The following is a 13,817-nucleotide window of genomic DNA, read 5'->3' as shown; positions in this document are numbered from 1 at the left end:
AAAAGTTTCATGGATAAATTTGTAATAACAACCATTAAAATAATCTTTAGAGTAGGTAATAATGTGCAATTAATGCAAGGAAAGTATGAGGGAAAATGAATTCCATGAGGTGTGACCCCTATTTTCCCTTCATGCATGCAGGAAGGTTGTTTATTTCCTTGGGTGTGCCAAACACATGAAAGGATCAACTTGTGCCAAACAAATGAAAGGATCAACTTTCATTTCCCAACTTTTTCATTCCGCAAACCAAACGTGGCCTAAATGAAAAGAGACCCAATTCTAGCTAAGGCCATCCCTCAGTCTATTTTGAATCAGCTTTGACAGTACGTTTAGAGAACATAAAGGTGATTGATGTACAAATGAAAAGAACAACGCTAAATGAAAGTATGTACGTTAATAAAATAACTGGTGGTGGATTTTCAGTTGTAGCGGTCCTCTTTCCTTCGGATTTGGTGGTGGGCATAATGCCTCAAATTAGCTATTACAGATCAAGAATCTATAATATCGCCTCTCTATTAAAAAATAAATGTATTGTATGTTAACTGAACAAATTATTGATGTGGGAGATTAATCTTGTTTGGGATTTTGCCCAGAATGATGAATTGGTTGAGTTTAATAAAGTTCAATTTCTAATAAATAAATAAAACAGATAAAATTGAAATTGAAGTACACGTTTAAAATAGAAGAACAGAGGTTTTAAACCAAAACTTTCCAAGTAAAAAAGAAACAAAACGGATATAAAAAAGTGAAAGAGCAATAAAGTTCCAAAACAAGAATAAAAAAAGTACAACCCTATCTTTACTAGATAAAGAAATTGACATTTTTCATCTATATATGCCCAGACTAATATATTGCATCTACTGAGGTTTCATGCTTGATCCTTTATTTTGAACAAGCTACATAATAGGGTGAACAATTCTGGCCTGGGAAGGCAATGGAACACGCTTGCGGTATTCTGCAAGAGCCCAGAGTGGGTATATATTTCTATAAGCTGCATAATGAAGCATGCAGTTCTTCATGAAGACTCCAGTGATTTCCTGCCATATTAATTCAGTGTATAATGGTTAATTAGAAAACACAGCCTGCAGAGTACTACATAAAACATAAAACATAGGATAATATACTATTTGCACATATCTTCCTCACTACATGGATGCAAGTTTTGTTATGTAAAGATAGATAGATACCTGCAATCAGAAACTTGCCATCCATGATCTTGATCAGAGAAAGTCCATGATCCTTTAGAAATGTGGCGGTGCATGCTTTTGAAGTCACCAGATGTCCTTGACCTTAATTCAAAATTTGGTGCAAAGTCGATCATTAGCTAGTCTGAGCAATTAGTTGGACGAACAAAAGACATGACAGTGACTTGATTGGAGCTCTAAATAAACCTGAGATTTTTTTATGATCGAAGTCATGTCTTCTAGCGAGTGTTGGCCCAATTTCATCTGTGAGATTACTAGCAAGCAAAGCTTGAATGGCAAAACCAGTGTCCCACTGCTGACTGCCAAAACTCTGCACGTACCGCAATATGTAGTAAATACTCAAAACCGAAAAAGATGAATAAAAAAATCATATATATTGTATCTCGTTGTGTACTAACTTGCATCTTCATCCTATCTTCAGCAACCCATAAATAATCCGGGATCCTTGCAAGATGCTTCTTGAAATAGTCCTCATTTGGATCTTCAGCCCAACAAGCAAGCATACCTAAAACCTATTTATCGAGTTGTTCGAATACCAGTAGAATGGGAAATGAGTTAGGACTAGGTTGAATCATGATATCCAATATAACAAGGAAAAGAAGTTCACCATACACATTACCTTTTCCACACATCCTATGGTAATGTATCGGCTGTTCTCATCTTCGTAATGAATATGCTTCATCGTCACTTGAAGAGCCTTTTCTCTGATCAACTTGTTAAAGGGCCATCGAGTAAGAAGAGGCTCTGTGGAGATGTAGAGGCTATCCCAAAGGAGATCCTGTATCAAAGGATGAGGGTAGTAGATATCCTCCTGCAATTACAATAACTGTAATCAGGTCCTGCAAATATTTATAAACTAATTTGTGGCTTGAAATTTGAAGTAAATCAAGTTGAACAACTCACTTTGGCACATAGATGGCGTACTTTCTTCCAATTGATTTCATTGTAAGGTTGAATAAAAAGTTCTTCCCTCAATTGAAGAACGAGAGGTGTAATTGGGCCAACAAACCTTATTCCATATAAGTATGACATAGGCATGTAAACCATCCTACAATAGCACCACATTTTTGCTGCATTTGTATGATGAGGTGATTAAAATCAAAGTATAGAATTAAAAATACTAATACATATAAATGAGTGCAGAAATGACTTAAAGGAGAGAAGGCAAGTGTGCTAATTAATTACCTGGATGCATAGGAAGAAATTAAGGAAGAATCCAAAACTCTGGGGGAATAGGGTTGCTTCCAGACCAATCAAACAAACCAAGTATCTACAAGAAATTATTTTCGTATAATTATAAGCACAGCATTTGAGGCTTTAAGCATATTGCAACTAGTCTCCTCCTCGGGACAAAAATATAACTTACATGTGTAATGAATACTGGCAGTCACCAAATAGTCCAATTTTGTCTAAATTAGCATAATTTATTTGAAATAAGGTACTAATCAACGTCATTTGGTGAACACATTTAAAGATTTGGGTGCCCTGGCTTTACTGGTATCCTTACCGAAAGCCAAGTCTTTCCCCAAGAGGGCATGTGTGTGACACCATCATGATCAAGAATCCACTTTCTAGCTCTTGGACAAGCATTGTCTTGGCCCCCATCTGATAGCTAAATTTAAAGCTATTGATTTTCGTTATTCTCCTGCAAATATGTCGATTGTAATATAGGGAAATAAGGGTCTCCCGCAGAGGATTAAGTTAAACTAAAAGCTTCAACAAAAGTCACAAAACGTGACTGCAGTTCCTACTGAACAGCAGTTGAAAAACAAACTAATAATCTAACCAAAACAACCCAGAAAAATACGAAAATTTACAGAGAAGTACTAGACACACAAGGCGTCGAGCCACAAAATTTGGTGAATTTTGGAGTTGAATTTCTATATTAAATAAATATGGTAAAACAGAGAACAGAACATAAAATAAAGAAAAGCTTATTTGAGAATGGTTGAGATCAAGATAATGAAACTAGTTAGGAAGGAAGTATCCACCCCCAACAATCACACACAACACACTTTGTCCAATTTACTACCAATTAACTTAGTTGAAGACACTCAGATTGGCTCGGTACGCTTGAGCACAACCTATTACTCTTTCTTACTTTGTACGCTAGGCAGGAAGCGCTCTACACCTAGACTATTCCCAAGCAATGCAACCTAAAGGTATGTTTATTAGATTAAACATGCAGATATCATTAAGTTTGAAAAGAGTTTGAGCAATCACTAGGCATCGCAAATAACTTAGAGCCTTGCTAAACCTAGGGTTTTGTTTACTTGCTAGCTAGTTAAAACTACCAATTACTTCTCTAGATAATTTGAGGAATCCAACTATTGATCCAGGCATCAAACAATCAAAGTATCAGAACCCTAGCATGCATACTAAGTAGGCCTCCAAAGCACACAAACATAGAATTCATCAATGAGAAATCGGTAAACAAAACCTCAACTTTATTAATTGGAAAACAAATTGAATATCAAAGCATGATATGGATCATGTCTAGGGGCTTCAACTGCCCCCTAACTATTGGAAATTTAGTTACACATAATGGGAATCAAAAACACAAAGGAGTTCATGGAGAAAGAAGACAACAAAAATCAGAAAATTGGAAAATACGGATCGGCGATTGATCTCTGGTGTGCAGCGATCGACCGTTTTTGGCAAGGTTGTAGTTCTTCTTCTTTTCCAGCTCTTGTGCATCTATGCTTCTTCGTATGTGAGATGGTAGGTTTCTTCCACGTCCAAGGAGAGATTTTATTCAGTTTGTAACCCTTTTCTTCTTTCCTTTTGGGACTCTAACTCCTTGGCTTCAACGGTAAGCTCCTTGATTAATGTTCTGATTGATTTAAGATTCATTGACATCATTCTATCCAATCGGAGCAGCCAAGAGAATTAATTGCTGAATATCTTTTTCTTCATGTTGCCTTAAGCTTCCTTGATTCATCAAGAGTCCACAATTCTCCATTATTTGCACATATCTCCTTCCTTTTGCTCTTATTTGTTTCCTTGCGTTGGAAAACCTAATAAACATAAAAACAACTAAATTAACCAGAAAATAAGATAAACTAACAAAGTAAATATGGGAATTAACAACATTATCATAGCATAATTATGCTCCTATCACCATCATCAGGTCCTTCTCCGAGAATACGCATACAAATATAGCTGAGAGCTGTGCTGAACATGGTGTTATGACCTTTGATGTGTAGTCCCCAGCCACCATCGTCATTCTGAAGTACCCGAAATATACACTAAAGATTAGATTCTTTAATCTTTATACAGTTGCTTATCGAAATAGAAAGATTTTGGTCATAATTGTGCTAATAAATGTTAAAAACTATATGCACCAGATGATAGTACAGGTAACGCAGAATTTCTTTCCGATGCTCTTCGGGGAATACACTATTAAGATGTCCCATAATATACATACATATGACCTGAATGTTTAGAATAGAAACTAAATGATAACTCATAATTTCATACATTTTTATACCCTTAAATTTTGGATTCTAGGCTTAGTTCTTGTCATTTTTGAGTCTTTTACTTTGTGTTTGTGTTTTGTAGGTTAAATTGGAGAAAGGAAAGATTTGGAGCTTAGAGTCACGTAGGATTGAAAGGATGCTGGCCATCCTGATTTTTCAGAATTGTCTCTATTTTGCGTCAAATTCAAGTATTAAATTGTACCTTCTCACAAGGAACTATCAGGCGAGTCTTATACCACTAGAAAGATACGGATATTAGCTTTCTGAGGAATTTTACAGAAGTGGATTCGCATCCTTCTGGAGGAAGTTATAATGATTTAAGCGAACCTAGTTCGGGAAGGCAGATTCTAACGGATCTTGCATATCTTTTCGGAATCTGATTTGTGAAGCCCAAGTCCATTGCTCTTAGCACTTTGACGGGCTTGTGTCTAACATGTTTGGAGTAATTCCTTGCGTAGTAGCCTTGCGTTTTCTTTGGAGAGAAGGAATCTATTCCAAGTAGGACTAGAAGACCTAAGAAGCCCAAAGTCAAGTAGGATTTGAAAAGAGAGATATAGGGCAGAAAACCTAGCACGCATGGAGACGAAAGACACAACATATTCTGCAGAGAACAAGGAGAAGAAAAAGCTCTCACCATCACTGGTTCTGAGTTCCTTAATTCTTCCATTGTCTGTTTCATGATTTCTTTGATTCTAATCATGCTTTTCATAGTTATGGATTGCTAAACTTCTAAGCTAGGGCTGAGATGAAGGCCCTAGTATGACTATTCTAGTTGTTTAGTTGGTTTGCTATTGAATTTCTGGATTTCTATGTTAAACTCTTAATCACCGTTTCAATAAAACTTTTATTCAAAATCTTCGCTCGGGATCAATAAGACCTAGGTTTTGTTTATGAGTTATTTGGTTGGAGAACATGATGCTTGATCAATGAGTAGATGTTTTCTAGGGTGCCAAAAGATAATTCAATCTTGGGATTAAAGAGTTGTGAATTAAGAATTCAAGTGCTTGATCATAGTCGATATTCTTGTTTGCATGATTTTCTAGTTCTTTTGTGCTTAATGGAGTTGAACATGTTTGCTTGAACCTGATCATTAAGTGGAGTAAATCATAGTTTGGCTACTTGAGTCCTATACATGATCAATAAGTTGGAATTCATAGGTTAGAAGAACTTTGGCATATGTCTGGGATCAACAAAGCTTATGTACGGAAATTGTTAGCATGTAATCTAGGTGTTCAATAGTTATCAACTAGAGAATATAGAAGTATTAGGTGGTGGATTCAATGCTTTAGCATCTTCATAATCTGTACTTAAACTTAAAGAAATCTCATTGCTCATTCTTGTCTTTAATTTTAGTTTTTCTTTCTTTAATTTACTGTTTAAAACTCAACAACATCGTAAAAATCAGTTAGCCTCACTTAAGTATAGCACATTTGTCACAACAAAATTGTCTCAATCAGTCCTTGAGGGAATGACCTCGTGCTTGCACCTCTATTCTACAATTGATTAGTTCACTTGCGAGTACTAAATTAAAATTAACACCACTAAACTTCAGGTAGCAGTCATAAACTTATAATATTGTATTAAAAATAAAGAAAATAAAAAATTGAAATGAAATTGTACTTTACATTAAGCTTAGTTACAGAGACTAAGCTTAATGTAAAGTACCGATAGTATTGATGACTATAGTTTATAGATACAGAGAATCAAAGAACTTACCAAAGGAGGAAGGAAAAACAAAGGGCCAGCATTTTCAGCAGGCCAATGGCCATCGCTTGCCTGCAATGCTGAGAAGAAGTGGACAGACCTTCTCAGTGCATCTATGGTTTTTTCATAGGTTATAACCTCACCATCTTCAACTTTTACCGGAGGAATTGTCTGAATGAACTTTTTCTCTCTTAGGAACTGCAGTTTCCAACAATGAACATAATCAATAATATATAGTAAGAAAATTTAGTTCTCAGTTCGTAAAATGTTCTTTTAGTAAATAATTCAGTAACCAATACCCAATGATTCTTCATGGAGAAGACATGTAGTTGAAAGGTCATCACATTGTATCAAGTACATGCATCCGCCAAAGAAGGTCGCCACTGGGCTTAACCTGATAGCGGTTGTTGTAGAAATGAAGACAAGCCGCTTCAACCTCAGCTCTCTCTTCAGCAGTTCCTGCTTCGGGATCAAACTCCCATGTCTGCCTTCCCACGAAGTTGTTTGTGCTGTAAATGTAAGCCGAGGAATCTTCCCCACCTTCTGCAACCTTAAGCTTCCACATTGTATGGAATGATGCTATAAATTATAGCAATAATTTCAATGGCGTACCTATAGCTAGCTTAATGGCCTTCCTTATATTGTTGTTGAATAAGAAGTTTAATATTTGGGCTATAACTAGGCATCCAAGATATATACATTGTTCTGTTCACGAGGCTAATACTAATAGTGCTTGGCTTATTACTTTTTTTGTACAAATTAAATATACTGGTTTGAAAATCTTACACTACAGTTTGGTACTATACAGGTTATTTTTGCTGTGTCATTTAGATTTCAAAATGAATTTGCTTATAATATTTGTTTTCTTTAATGGCCATTTGACATGAGAAAAACCTTAATAACTTAGCTTCCTATTTGTGGCCCTTCTGTATTTGTAGGTTATAGTATCTGGTATCCCAGAGTATCTCCTATTTCTTGGCAGTGATTGTAGACACCTTGGACATAACGTGGGTAAGAATGCTTTAGGTGAATATAATGCATGTTTCCTAGTAGTTTTTTTTTCCTTATTTTTTAAAGAGGATCAAAGGATTTCACTCATATCTCCATGGTGACTTGAACCCATGACCTGGATCTTAGATAGTGGATGCTTTAACCACTGAGCTAACACCACTTCCTAGTAGTTATATAATGAGCATCTCCTACTTACTTTTTTCTTCCTTCTTCTCTATTTATTTTATTCTTCAGAATTACGGAAACTATTTGTCTTCTAAAACCTAGCATAATCATAAAATAAATATCTATTTTTTTATGGGTTGTTTCATTGCAGGTAGCAAATTAGTGTTGCTTTCAGTCCAACTAACACATCAATTGCACAATGGAAAGGTAGAGTTCTCATTTATAGGTTTTACTTTTTTTATGGCATAATTGGTCTTTTTAATACGTTTTATGGCAAATATGTTGGTCCTTTTAATTATGAGCATCCTAAGTTGTAAAAAAAGAAGATAGATATAGTACATTACTCAATTTTTTGTATTGATATTCATTCTTGATGTCTACTGTGCATATTCTTGTTTATATTAATATTATGACACTTATTAATACTTAGTGCATTAATTTTTTGTTTTTTATTGTTGGATGGTAGGATGTTATCAGGAAGAAGAAGTTATCAATGGCAAGTCGGCCATAATCAGACTCTCAGCCACGCATTCTGACACGACGATGCACTGTGGGGTAAAAGACAAATGGCAAAGTGGGAGTTTTTATGTGATCAGTTGTTTACAAGGAGAGGATTTAGCATGTATAAATATTAGTTATTAGCTGATATATAGCAGCAAACATTTGAACATATATGTTCTTGCATATTAATGAAAGTATTTAGTTTGTTATGTTAGTTGGTGTAGTGGAAAAAAGAATTGATATTACGCCTTTGTTTATCACTAGATTATCTATAATAATTGATTTTTTTTTTGTTAAAAAAAGTTCTATTTAATTTCGTCAAAAAATAAAAGTTCTATTTAATAGGCGACAAATTAGATTTGTTGCCTATTATCATTCAATAATTTATTGAAAATTAAGATGAATCAAAGAATTTACTGGAAAAAAAAAACTATGTCTCTGACTCTCTCTTGAGAGGACTATAGTCAGTTCCTCTCTACGGCGAGCAATGGCGACAAAACTTCTTGTCTGCTTCTTTTTTCATATTGCGGCGGCGATAAAATCATTGGTCTGTCTCTCTCTTTGGGTGGAGGAGGCATAATTGCTGATATTGGTGGGGATGGGGTTCTGGTTGATCGAATTTGGCATGGAGGAATTCCAATTGGCAATGATGATGGATCTGCTAGCTCTCTATCCGACAATCTGTGTCGGGGAAGGCGATGGTAGAGATCGGGGGTCCGATCTAAACTTGGTGGTTTTTCAGGTTGTGTTGTGCGTCTCTGATCGGGTTCATCCCGAACTAGCTAGGGACTAATTTCTTCATTGCTTGCGACGGAGCTCCTCCTTGGGAAGTAGACGCGGTTGAAGGGCAAGTAATTGATACTTTAATGGCGGTGCCGTCCAAGATCGAGGCGCTCTGGATCCCGGATGTTGGTGGAGCGGTTTGCGTTGTTGACAGCGGTAACCTCTTCTCTGGCGACTGGACGGAGGCTGGTATTGGTTGGTGACTGGGGCCTCCAAGTGGGCTTGCTTCTTTGGGCTAGGGTTCCTTGTGGGCTGTTTTGGTTTGTGTTGGTGGGCTCGGTGGTTCTCGGCCCATCAGCAAAGTGGCATTTTGTTCATTTTATTGTTGGTCATGATTTCTCTTTTCATGGTGGAGGGCGAGGCTGTGCAGAGGGTGGAGTCTGCTACCGCCGAGAGTAAAGTGGAAGGTGTTCTGTCATCTTCTACTGATAGTTTAATTTAATTCTTGTTTGGGTCGCAAAAACCATAGCTTTAGTTGGTTCCATTTTATGTCTGCTTTGAGGTTTCTTGGTTTTAGTTAGAATAAAGGCGTGTAGATTTTCTAAAAGGTGGGTGTACTCAGGACTAGCTTGTTGGGTTCTTGTTCTTCTAGAATAGGGATTTCAAAGGTTCTAAGGAACGATTGCTTTCTGTCGACCCCATAGGGGTGTTTCGTTTTTGTACTGCTTGCTGAACTTAATGAAATAGCTTACCTATTTGGATAAAAAAAAATTTATTGAAAATTAAAATTAAATTTGATCACATTTAAAATATAAAATTAAAAAGATACGGATTGAGTTTTGTCCCCTATTCCTCTCATTAGCGCTATGTATAGTTAAATTTTCTGCCAATCTCAGAAAATTAGGGATGAAATTTCATTGAATAAGGGACAATATTAATTTCTTCTCCAAATGCCTTAGGAGATGGAATTATAAGCCTTTGCCTTTAATAATTAGGGACGACCATTAGGAGACGACTTTAGCTACACAACGGTTCTGTCTCTAATTTTTCGGGGGACGAATTCTCAGCTTTTGGAGACAAATTGATTTTGTCTCTGAATGGCTTTTCTCTAGTAGTGATACTTATGATTTAATTTTTATTTTTTTTGGAGGGGAATGAAATCAGGTTCCATTACAAATGGACGACGTCTTTCCATCAAGCTAGAAGGATCCAAGAATCCCTCATATTACATCTCAAAGCCCAAATAAAATTATTCAAATTCAAATAAAAAAGCAAAAGAAACCAAACTAAAAAAACTAAAACAAGAACAAAAAGGAGAAAAAGAATTTATATATATATATATATATATATTTTTTTTTCTAAGTTAAAGAAATAGTATATTCATCACAAGCCAGAATAGGCCGTTCCATACCCTTCCGCTGTAATTTAAGGTCATAGATAGACAAGAAGTTAGTGGCAGTATTCACATGTGGTACGTACATATAGTCCTACTCATTATATATTCAAATACGTAGAGATAGCGAATACCCTCATTTGGTACTGCTCCAGAGACGCTATAGATACATAGAGTGCACAACGGTGTTTAGCTTCCTAAATACAAGGAATTTATTGTAATTAGACAAAACTAAAAACTTAGGTATGGGCCTAGGGTAAAAACCCCCGCCCAAATTATGCTCTAGAGGGCAGTCCCAAGAGAAGAGGCCTAACTCAAGGCCCAGCAAGCCAGGGTTGACCCATGTCTAGACCACCCTTCCACCATGCTTACAGCCGCCTATGCAGTGTGGCCCATAAGTCCTTCCACAAGCCACGCCGCCCACGAGCTGCTCCGCCACAGAGTCTCAGCATGAGCCACGCTGCCCAAGAGTTCTGCCAAGAGCTGCGCTGTCGAGCTCCAACACGCCAACACTGCCTGCCCTCAGCTCCACTCCCCACTCCCCATGAGCCGCACCGTCGCCTAGACGCTCCAAGATCCACTTCACCACTAGATCTGGAACGCCCCATCCCTGCACAAGGACCACCACAAGACGCCCAGAAAAGCCGCCCCAACCCGACATCAAAACCTCCAACCAAACATCTTCTCTCATAACCTTAGCCCAGGGCATTGAAGTGCCCGTCCGGCAGTGAGCACAGTGACAACGCGGAGATGCTGACACCATCCCTGGCCATCGCTAGACAGAAATTTTTTTGGTGCTTTTGGCTTTTTCTCTCTTGCGACGCTAGGGCTGGAGAGTTAAAAGAGGAGAACTCTCGCCCAGAAAAAGAATTTATTTGTTTACCCATTAACATCATAAATGATTGTGAATATCTTGCTCCAAATCAATCAAACAAGACGATCAGAGAAGAAATAAAAAGTCTTCCCTTTTAAAAGCCTTGAAAGCAAAAATTTGTAAACAAAAAAGGGCATTAATATTTAATCACTATTTTCAATTTGTAGTTCCACACTTCCACCCTTATACGTATGTCGTATGACATTATTGGTTAGAGCATCTTTAGCAATGCTAGCCATTTTTAGTTAAATTTTAGCCAAACTAGTTAAAAAGTTATTTTGGTTAGCCACTTCTAAAATACGTCTGCATCGTTCTCTTTATTTTACCTAATTATGAATTTATATTATTTTTTGAATGAAGAATAAATAGTTTAAATATATTTATAAATTACATAAAATTAGTCAAAATAAATTTTTTAAATTATAAAGAGCCTCATCATGCTCTCTCTATATTTGGGAGCGAGATAGTTAATTAAAAATTAAGATTAAATTATGTTTAGTCCATGTACTTTGTCTTTCTCATCGTTTCAGTCCCTCACATTCTAATTTAATCTAAAAACTCTCTGACCTTACAATTTCCCCCCAATAGGTCCCTCCTGTGTTAAATTAAGAGTTAGCCTTAGGTGAAATGTCCAATATACCCCTTTTCTATTTCTTTTTCTTTTTTCCTTTTTAATTTCTTTTTTCTTTTTTCTTTTTTCTTTTTTCTTTTTTCTTTTTTCTTTTTTCTTTTTTCTTTTCCTTTTTAATGACCATCGTATCCTGCTGCATCGGTAGCGCCACGTCGGCAAACCAATCCAGATCGACCCGAAACCCCAATTCTTGTTCTCCACGCCGGCGGCCCTTTTTTTTTCTTTTTCCTTTTTAATTTCTTTTTTTCCTTTTCCTTTTTTTATTTTTCTTTTTTACTTTTTAATTTCTTTTTTCCTTTTTCTTTTCTTTTTTCTTTTTTATTTTTCCTTTTTAATGACCATCGTATCCTGCTGCATCGGTAGCGCCACGTCGGCGAACCAATCCAGATCGACCTGAAACCCCAATTATTGTTCTCCACGTCGATGGCCATTTTTTTTTTCCATCACTATTCTTCTTCTTCACTTCTGGTTTTGGTCAACTTAGCCATCAAAAACCATCATTTCAACTAGACCCAAAATCCAAATCACCATTTTGAGCAAGACCCAAAAACCTCAGGGTCTGAAAAAATGGTAGTTTTCAGTGAAAAGTTTCCAAATTGAGACTTGATGTGTGATACAGCTTAAAGTAAGCGTATAATTTAACCCTATAAATATCATTAGTAGTATAAGCAAGTAGGGATCGTTCTATTCCGGGGATTGAGGGTACACCTATCATTGTAAAAACAACTAAAGAATTAAAATAAATACAAAGTATAATATTTACAAAATATATACAAATAACTAAATAAAAGGGGGATTTAAGAATTAGAGTTTTGAAAATTAAAATAAATAAAAGAAAGAAAATATAAAAACAAATATACAACGGTGGAACGCAAGGAACAAAGATCAAATCCACAATCATATGAATGAAATCCAATCACAATTCCTATAGTTAATCTTCTATGTCATGAGAAAGAAGTTGACAATGTGAAACGTTAGAAAGCAAACGATTTCCCATTTTTTACTTTCCTTGAATAATTAATCTAAGTGAAAGCACCTAAATCAATCCTATTGAACATGCAATCATAGTCTAGAAAGCTAGCTAATCAAGAACACATTCAACACATTAAGAACAAAGAAAGGATGTCAACCAAAGTGCACAACCTAGTTATGAATAAGTTCACCTATTTGCAATCCTCCTTAATTGATTTCGACTTTTGTCCAAAGTCTTTACTACTTAAATCTAGCTCCAATTACATGCATATATCCTAAGTTGGCCACCAAAGAACACATACATATAAAAGTTTTCTATAATCCAAAATCAATCAAGCAATCTCACATAAGCAACATATCAATCAACATATGAAAATCACAATTTTATTTCAAAACATATAAATGGGCTTTAAACTTTGCCCTTAATGTCATGTTAACTAGAATTCATAACTCTACGAATCAAACAAATAAGGAAAAGAAAAGAAAGTTTGAAATACACCATGAAAGATGGATGACATGGCCTTGAAACGAAGAACTCGAAGATCCTTGAAAGCAAGCAATCTTCTAGGGACGACACAAGGGTGGATGGTAGATAAGATCTTGATGTATTGCATGACTTCTTCTCCTCCTTGGTTGAGACGCAGAGCTTCTGAAGATTAGAGAATGAAGAGAATTTTTCTAATGTTTATTTTTTGAGGGGGAGAGGTGTCTTGTGGTGTAGCATAGGGGGGTTTATATAGGGGAAGGCAAGGCTTCATGAATTTAATCTCTAAGGAATTTTCTGGTTGCACCACACAGCTCCAACCAATGAATTAATGCCACGTCAGCTCTGCCATGTCACTCAACCAATCAAAAAGCTCCAAAACAAATCCATAATCTTTCCAAATATATTATTGCTGATTTTCCCAAGATTTAATATGATTTTATTCACCATTTTAGGCCAAATATCTAGGCATGAACCTAGACAATGTATCCGGACTCATTTTGGACATTTTCTCCTTTAAATCTCTCCATGGCTTTACCCTTAATGTCCTCCCCTTGATTTTCTCTTGATTTTCACATTAAAATTGCAGATTTTATTCTCTAATTTCAGCCAACATATCTTGAGGGAATTGAGGAACGAATCGGGACTTGTTTTGAATCTTTTCTTCCTTAAAAT

The 13,817-nt window shown here is 36.1% G+C and overlaps 1 pseudogene; it reads right to left on the bottom strand.

Annotated features, from left to right (window-relative positions):
• Positions 1-896: 896 nt before the first annotated feature.
• LOC112184797 lies at positions 897-6,953 on the bottom strand (annotated as a pseudogene).
• Between the last annotated feature and the right edge of the window lie 6,864 nt (positions 6,954-13,817).

Source organism: Rosa chinensis, chromosome 2 (genome assembly GCF_002994745.2).
Source record: "Rosa chinensis cultivar Old Blush chromosome 2, RchiOBHm-V2, whole genome shotgun sequence".
Taxonomy (NCBI): domain Eukaryota; kingdom Viridiplantae; phylum Streptophyta; class Magnoliopsida; order Rosales; family Rosaceae; genus Rosa; species Rosa chinensis.
Note: the sequence above shows the minus strand (reverse complement) of the source record. Positions and strands in the feature narration are given on the sequence as shown.